We start from the raw sequence: 7,659 nt of genomic DNA, 5'->3' as shown, positions 1-7,659 counted from the left end.
AAAGAACATTGTAAGGGAAACATTATTGATGGATTTATCTTTTTTTAGAGTACAAATGTTAAACCTGAGTTCCCAACATGGAACAAATCCTCACCTGTGGTAAGTCCAGTAAGAAAGAGGAGGGTGGTGATGAAAAATGGTAATGAAAAGTGAATCAGTGTTGATGGAGAAATCACTTGTGTGTTGTTACAGCCCGTCGCACAAGATCAGGAAGGGTGGTCAAGAAACGTGAGAGACTGGACTTATGACTACCCTACCCTACCCTAGTAAATTAGCGTTCTAAGTCACGTGCCCTTGTTCTTCTCGCTCGTATATCGAAAGTGTTGTAGTGTCGCTAGATCGGACGTCAAAGGTTGTACATCGATGTCTAATGAGCATTAAACGTTGTGTTCAAGAGGAAAGCTGTGTTGGTCGAGTTTCTTAACATTAATTGGTCCTTCGAGGTCGGATGAAGACGATATTTATGCCGTGGATTGACTGAGTTGAATCTTCGTACGGTCAACAGCAATTTACCACGTGGCGTCAAGATGGCTGCGAGTAATCATGGCAGCGAAATGCTTAAACAAGAGGACTTATCTTCCCTCACAGTCGAACAACTTCGCGGAAGGCTTAACGAAAAGGGTTTGCCGACGACTGGAAAGAAGAAGGTCTTACTTGAACGGTTAGTAAACGCTCAATATGTTTTGCAGTCCAATGTTGATGTTAAGCCAGAATTGCAAGAGAGCTCGAATTTCACTGAGGTTTCGAAAGAGTCTCCTCGACCGGTTAATGAGGAACAAGCCCAGGAAATAAGTTCCATTAAACGAAAGGCTTAGACATTGCAAATGGATTTGGACGATTTGATTCGTGACATTGTAGAACTAATTCAAAACGCTAACAACAAGATTAAAGTACAGCTCAGAGTCGAAAGATTAACCCAGTATCGAGAGAGTTATCTTCAGTTGAGAAATCAGATAATCGCTTTGATCGCAGAAGAGAATATTGAAGAAGAGCTTCGTAGTTGGAAGGGTCTTTTGGATGTCATAGATAAAGCTGTTGATTCCACCCATGAATACCTTAGTAAGGAAAGCAAAGTAAAAGATCAAAGCTCCCAAGAAAGTGCGCATACTGAAAGTCGCCAATCATCAAACCTGAAATTGCCCAGGATTGAGCTATCAAAGTTTAATGGTGATGTGTTGAAATTCCAAAACTTCTGGGATCAGTTTGAAGCTGCAGTGCACAACAATGATGACTTGCCAAACGTTCAAAAGTTTACCTATCTGCGTTCAGTGCTGACTGGTAATGCTTGCAAACTATAGAAGGGTTTGAGGTGACAGGAGCAAACTATCAACCAGCGGTTGAATGTCTCAAGCACAGATATGGAAGAAAGCGTGTGATAATCTCATCCTAAGTGAAATCTGTCATTAAGATGGATGCCAAGTCTAGTGTTAGTGCATCTTTACTCCGAGATCTCTATGATACACTAAAGAACAGAACTAGAGCTTTAGAAGCTCTTGGGGAAAAACCAGTGAGCCACGGATGTATCCTATTGCCAATGTTCGAGACAAAATTACCCCCTCAGTTACTGGAAAAGTGGGAGTTAGAGCTTGCAGACACCCCTGAGGACGAAATTGATCTCGATTTGTTCTTTAAATTTCTTAATCGACAAGTTGTGTCCAAAGAGGCAGGAGAGAGAGGCCTTCACACAAATACTTACCCAAATAATCGTAGTTCCAGTAAGGGTAGAAATGAAAGCAAGAAGTCAGCGTACACTCATACAAGTGACCGTGAACGAGTATCAACTGCTTCTGCCTTGTTCAGTGAAGCACGACCACCATTAAATAATCCAAGTTGTAGTTTTTGTAAAGCAGATCATGGTTCACCAAACTGTCCATTGTTTAATGGGAAGTCAGTGGAAGAAAGATGGAAACTAGTCCAAGAAAGCAAGCTGTGTTACAATTGTTTAAAGCCTAGCAACTAAAAGCATTTCTCCAAAATTTGTCGCCAACCCAAGTGTTCAGTTGCAAATTGTGGTCGACATCATCACAAGTTATTGCATGGCCAGCCCCTAGCGACCACACCCCAGTACCCAATTACCTCTACACTTCAGCATGTACCCAGTACTTCACCCCAGCACGTGACCAATAGCACCCTTAGTGGATTGGCCTCAACCCAACCTACCTCGCATGTGAAGGAGACACTTCTCCAGACAGCGGTAGCAAGGTTATCTGTGAATGGTCAGGAAATGACAGTTCGTATTCTTTTAGATTCTGGAAGTCAACGCTCGTACCTACGTAAGAACATTGCAGAGTCTCTTGGCTTGCAAGGTCCCACAGAGTTATTGAGTGTCACAACATTAGGTGGGGAAACCAGTGAAACCAAGAGATTACAAAGAGTACGATTCGCTCTCTTACCGATTAAGGGAGAACCAACAGAAGCTGTAGAAATGGAAGCCCTTACCATACCCAAGATCTGCAACCCCCTTGGTCCTGTCAGGTTAATTTTTCAGAACAATCCTCACCTACAAGGTTTAACTCTTGCTGACTCCTACCCTCGTAATTCAGTTCAAGTAGATGTTCTCATTGGTGCTGATTACTATTACTCATTTGTAACTGGGATACACAAGAGAGGACCAACTGCTGATTCGTTGATTGCCGTAAAATCTCACCTTGGCTGGATTCTTACTGGACCCATTGATTGCTATTCAAAGTACTCAACATCTATGTTAACAGTGATAGAGAACAATGAAGTCACTGCGAGTTTAAAACGGTTCTGGGAACTAGAATCAATTGGCATTACTGAAGCTGAAAACCCAACCATGTCTCAAGAGGAAGAATATGCAGTTGCTGAGTTCAACAAAGGACTGAAATTTGATGGACAAAACTATGAAGTTCAACTGCCCTGGAGGAAGGATCATCCCAGACTGGAGAACAATTATGCACAAGCTGTGAGACGACTCGAAAGCATCGAAAGGAGGCTGAAACGAGATCCTGTTAAAGCTGAATCTTACTGTGCTGCAATCAACCAATATGTAGAGAAAGGTTTTGCAGAAGTATCTGAGCAGAGAAATGAAGATGGTATTGTCCGTTACTTACCACACCATGCAGTGTTCCGCGCAGACAAAAGGACAACAAAGTGCAGAATTGTATTTGACGCTTCTGCACGAGAAGAGGGTGGAGTTTCTCTCAATGATTGCGTCCTTCCTGGTCCTGCATTACAACCTAACCTGGCATCTGTTCTCATCCGTTTTCGTACCCACAGAATCGGCCTAATGGCAGATGTTGAGAAGATGTTTCTTCAAGTGAAGCTTGCACCAGAGGATCAAGATGCACACCGGTACCTATGGAGAGATTTGCAGATCAATGAACCACCTAAAGTCTACAGAATGCAAAGATTGACATTTGGAGTGAACTCTAGTCCATTTCTTGCAATTGCAACCGTCCATAATCACGCCAAGAAGTATGCAGAGACATTCCCTGATGCTGCAAGGGAAATCCTACAAAACATGTATGTGGACGACTGCTTAACAGGAGCCGAGACAGACTGCTCTGCCTTGAAACTCCAACAGGAGATGTCAGAAATCATGTTTACAGCAGCGTTTAACTTGACAAAGTGGGCAAGCAACTCAGAGCTTGTAATTGATAGCATAGACCCAGCTAAGAGAGCCTCGTCGCCACTAGTAATGTTTGATTCAAGTGAGCCGCTCAAGGCACTTGGTGTGTCATGGGACTTGACCTCTGACTGCTTCAGATTCCTGGCACCAAACGGCATCATCTCATGTCATGACCCAATGACGAAGAGAAGCGTACTGAGCCTAGCATCGAAAATGTTTGACCCAATGGGACTGATATCGCCCTTCACTGTAAGAGGAAAAATCCTTTTTCAAGAGCTGTGGCGGAAGGGACTACAGTGGGATGACCCATTGGACAGTGACACCAAAGAGAAGTGGTCATCATGGAAATCAGATTTGTTGCAGTTGAAAGACGTGACCATTCCCCGTTGCTTTGGAAATGGTGTCACCCCTGACCATAGGATCGAACTACACGGTTTCGGAGATGCTTCCCCGAAGGCGTACGGAGCCGCAGTGTACATTCGAATAACCGATAAGCAAGGTCAGGTGTCATCACAGCTAGTTATGTCAAGATCCAGAGTTGCACCTATCAAGACAGTGTCACTTCCAAGATTAGAGCTTCTAGCGGCAGTAGTGAATGCCAGATTGTTGAAATATGTTGCAGAGACTTTGCCAATCAAGATGGATAGCGTTGTTTGTTGGACAGATAGCATGGTTGCAATTCATTGGATCCGAGGACGGAGTTCTTGTTAGAAGCCATTCGTAGCAAACCGAGTAGCAGAAATACAGTCAACATGGGACCCTGAATACTGGAAGTATTGTCCTAGCAAAGAGAATCCTGCAGATTTGTTGACACGCGGATTGACCTGTGGTGTTATGATTTCAAGCACGCTATGGTGGAGTGGACCCCCATGGCTGTTGCATCCTTGTGCGTCTCAACCTACTCAGCCGCGAAGTGAAGATACCGTTCCTAAATCTTGCGAAGAGGAAAGAAGAGTTACCCATGGTTGTACCGCAGTTGTAGTAGAGCCATTGCTTGATATGTCACGGTATGGAACGTGGATAAAGTTGATCAGAGTAACCGCTTACGTACTGAGGGCCGTAAAATTTTTCAAGATGAAACTGAGGTCTGAGGAGACCGAATTGTCAGCTGAGGAGATGAAACAGGCAGAGTTGAAGTGCTGTATGTGGATTCAAGAAGAGGTCTATAAAGAAGACTACGAGCAGTTGAAAGCCGGGAAAAAAACACTACCCAACAGTAGCCGCCTCCTAAAGCTAGACCCTTATTATGACAAAGAAGATAAAGTGATTAGAGTAGGTGGAAGACTACAGTTCGCCGACCTTCCTGAAGAGAATAAGCACCAAATAATCTTGCCGCATGGACATCCAGCAGTTGCAAGGTTGATACAAGATGTACACAGACAGATGTTGCATGCGGGTCCAGAAACTGTACTATCAGTCTTACGACAGAAGATTTGGCTTACCCAAGGACGACGTGATGTCAAACGTGTTATTAGAAGATGTGTGCCTTGCCAGAGACAGCGAGTTGGACCTTGCACACAGAAGATGGGATCACTACCCGAGGAAAGAGTGTCAACCTCCTTACCATTTGTACACATTGGTACTGACTTTGCTGGACCCTTATATGTAAAAGAGGGCTCAAGTGTCAAGAAAGCATATGTGTGTGTGTTCACATGTGCATCGTCGCGTATGGTTCACTTGGAGCTTACAAATGGCCTAACGACAGATGAATTTCTGCAAGCCTTCAGTCGCATGACAAATCGTAGAGGTCTTTGCCATACAGTGTGGTCAGACAATGCAAAAACCTTCAAAGCTGCAAGTAGAGAGATTCAGAAGTTGTATGACCAGCCAAAGTCACAGAGCCAGTCGCTGTGGGACACTTTGGATCAAGATCGAATCAAGTCAGAGTTATCAGCTAAAGGGATTAAGTGGAGATTCATCACAGAACGCTCACCATGGAGAGGTGGATGGTGGGAAAGATTTTGTAGAACAGTTAAGGAACCATTGCGCAAAGTTCTTGGAAGAGCACTTCTCTCCTTCAGTGAGCTGAATACACTTCTCATCAGGATAGAAGGTGTAATCAACTCCAGAGCTCTGACCGCAGTAAGTGACGACAACAGAGATCCATTACCAATCACACCTGCTCGTCTTGCCATTGGCAGATCACTTAAACAGAAACAAGTGGCAGAAGGAAACAGCACCCATTCAAGTAGGAGATATTGTGCTGGTCTCTGAAGATAACGTTTCTCGTGGAAAATGGCCGCTAGGTAGAGTTGAAAAGGTCCACCTTGGCAAAGACGGACTTGTACGAACTGCAACAGTGAGAGTACAAAAGAGCATCCTAACTAGGCCTGTACAACGTCTGCATAGATTGGAAATAGAATCTGCCACCCTACAAGAAGAAGAAGTTCCTTTACATGGTGGGGAGAAACTGCAGTCGAATGTTGTTCCCGCTCAGAGTGTTCCTGTTCCTGAACCTAGACTCAGTGTTGTCCTCCCCGAAGGAGGACAAGGTGGGGAGGATGTTACAGCCCGTCGCACAAGATCAGGAAGGGTGGTCAAGAAACGTGAGAGACTGGACTTATGACTACCCTACCCTACCCTAGTAAATTAGCGTTCTAAGTCACGTGCCCTTGTTCTTCTCGCTCGTATATCGAAAGTGTTGTAATGTCGCTATATCGGACGTCAAAGGTTGTACATCGATGTCTAATGAGCATTAAACCTTGTGTTCAAGAGGAAAGCTGTGTTGGTCGAGTTTCCTAACATGTGTAGTGTAAATTTTACATGTGCTCCCTTGTGGCTCTCATGCTGTAAAGTCAACTTGAACTTGCTCCAATTTTCATGTAACAATAAACAGTTGTATGAATAGGACTGAGAGAAGTCAAGTTCAGTCTGTAATTCTACAAGTGATTGTCCTATCTTTTCAGTTTTGAGACTCATTATTAGCGAAGGTGGAAGTAGTTTTGTGAATAAACAAACAAGGTGGAAGTTTTGTGAATAAACAAATAAATTAAGGGGTGGGTAAATATTTTATTGTGGAACTGCACATTCTACAACTCTTAGAGATTATGCTTCTCGTTTGGCCAAGACATTTAAAAAGGTAAAAACCGTTACTTTACTATTTTGATCTTTAAACTGGTAGACAAGAGGAATCCTGGTTATTATAATTTAGTACTGACAACTTAAGTGAAGAAAGAAAATGTCTTAATTTATGACCACTGTACGGTAAATGCAAAAGTCAGCTGCTAAATTGAGTAATAATCAATTAAATGTATATTACTGTGTTCAATGTCACATAAATTAGCATCCAATTTGCACATATTTTTATAACATTTAATACACAAGACATCCTATTTGCATTAAACATTTAAAGAAAATCAGTTGCATAATGTTCTCTCATCCTTTCTTACCTTTAGAAGAGGAAAGTTAATGTTACAAAGAGAAATGTTTGGAGACTTGGGATGAGTATCAAGGTAAGCACTGATCTGATCAGCAATCAGAAACTTGCCTGTTTAGTCAGAACTTTACAGCTTTACTTTTAATATCTGGCAAGTTTTTTTGGTGACTATGCAGAATGACTGCATTTTTCACCATCAAAATATCTTGTTTATACGGAGGATGTGAAAGCAATCTTCCAATAGCTATCTCAAGAATATACAAGGATCAAGCAGGTATAGAAAACAAAAACATACTTCCATGCATAACGTTGTCCGGCCCTGGCTGGCTCAGGCTGGCCTGTACTGGCCCAGGCTAGCCTGGGCCTGGCTGATTACTATGCCCAGCCTGGACTTGGCTGAGCTGGGCCAGCTCAGACTGGGAAAATTTACTTTCCTTGGTGTTTACACTGGCCAAACCTGGCCTTGACTGGCCCAGGCCTGTCAAAGCCAGAATATACCAAATTCTGACAACTGTTGGCTCTTTCAGGCCAGCCTGTCCTTGTTGGCACAGCCCAGACCAGTGAATCATATAGGGTTGACTATTTCTGACTTTTGTCAGACATGGTTAGCTACCAGAGTTATTTAAAAGCTTTTTTCCATTGTTGGCCAATTTTGGATTGTGGTGTTGTAACGAGTGTTACAGTAGTCTAT

The 7,659-nt window shown here is 43.1% G+C and overlaps 1 long non-coding RNA gene across 1 annotated transcript; it reads left to right on the top strand.

Moving 5' to 3' along the window:
- Window positions 1–360: 360 nt before the first annotated feature.
- On the top strand, window positions 361–7,049 carry LOC146464938 (uncharacterized). The gene is made up of 2 exons (XR_014868429.1): window positions 361–661; window positions 6,988–7,049. It is a non-coding gene; the product is annotated as an uncharacterized LOC146464938 (long non-coding RNA).
- The last annotated feature ends 610 nt before the right edge of the window (window positions 7,050–7,659 follow it).

Source organism: Pavona decussata, unplaced genomic scaffold, assembly GCF_977016875.1.
Source record: "Pavona decussata unplaced genomic scaffold, jaPavDecu1.1 SCAFFOLD_161, whole genome shotgun sequence".
Classification (NCBI taxonomy): domain Eukaryota; kingdom Metazoa; phylum Cnidaria; class Anthozoa; order Scleractinia; family Agariciidae; genus Pavona; species Pavona decussata.
This window is presented reverse-complemented; position numbering and strand designations above follow the sequence as displayed.